Below are 825 nucleotides of genomic sequence, written 5' to 3'. Positions count from 1 at the left end.
CTGCAGAGAGCAAACCAGGAAAGCCAAGGCTGCGGCACAACTCCAGCTAGCTACAAATATCAAGGACAATAAAAAGTCCTTTTTTAGATATGTGGGGAGCCGGAGGAAAAGAAAGGGCATCACTGGACCCCTGCTAAACCAGATGGAACAACTAACAACTGATGCCCATGAAAAAGCATACTTGCTAAATGGGTACTTTGTGTCAGTTTTTCACCAGTCCCATGGGACACCCCTGCTCACTGTAGGTCAGGGAGGCCTGGGTGAGGGAGATTCCTTACCTTCCATCAATGCTGAACTCGTGAAGGAACACTTTGATAGGCTGAATACCTTCAAGTCAGCCATCCCTGACAGTTTACACCCAAAGGTACTTAAGGAGCTGCCAAGCATCATACCTCAGCCCCTGGCAAGGATCTTTGAGAATTCTTGGCGCTATGGTGAAGTGCCCAAAGAGTGAAAGAGGGACAAAGCCATGCCTATCTTCAAGAAAGGGAGGAAAGTAGATCCGGCAAACTACAGGCCCATCAGCCTGACCTGTATTCTGGGGAAGGTCTTGGAAAAGCTTATCAAAGAAGCCTTCCTTAATGGACTAGCTGATGGCAGTATCCTGAGGGATAACCAGCATGGGTTTGTTTTGGGTAGGTCTTGCTTGACCAACCTCATTTCCTTTTATGACCAGGTGACGTATCACCTGGATGGGGGGAAGAGACCGACGTCATATACCTTGACTTTAAAAAAGCCTTCGATCTGGTCTTCATGATCACCTCTTGGCAAAACTGGCTAACTGCAGCCTTGATCTCACCACAATCCACTTGCTGGGGAATTGGC

This window comes from Gavialis gangeticus, unplaced genomic scaffold (assembly GCF_001723915.1).
Source record: "Gavialis gangeticus isolate Ggan-Ray unplaced genomic scaffold, GavGan_comp1, whole genome shotgun sequence".
In the NCBI taxonomy this organism is placed as follows: domain Eukaryota; kingdom Metazoa; phylum Chordata; order Crocodylia; family Gavialidae; genus Gavialis; species Gavialis gangeticus.
This window is presented reverse-complemented; position numbering follows the sequence as displayed.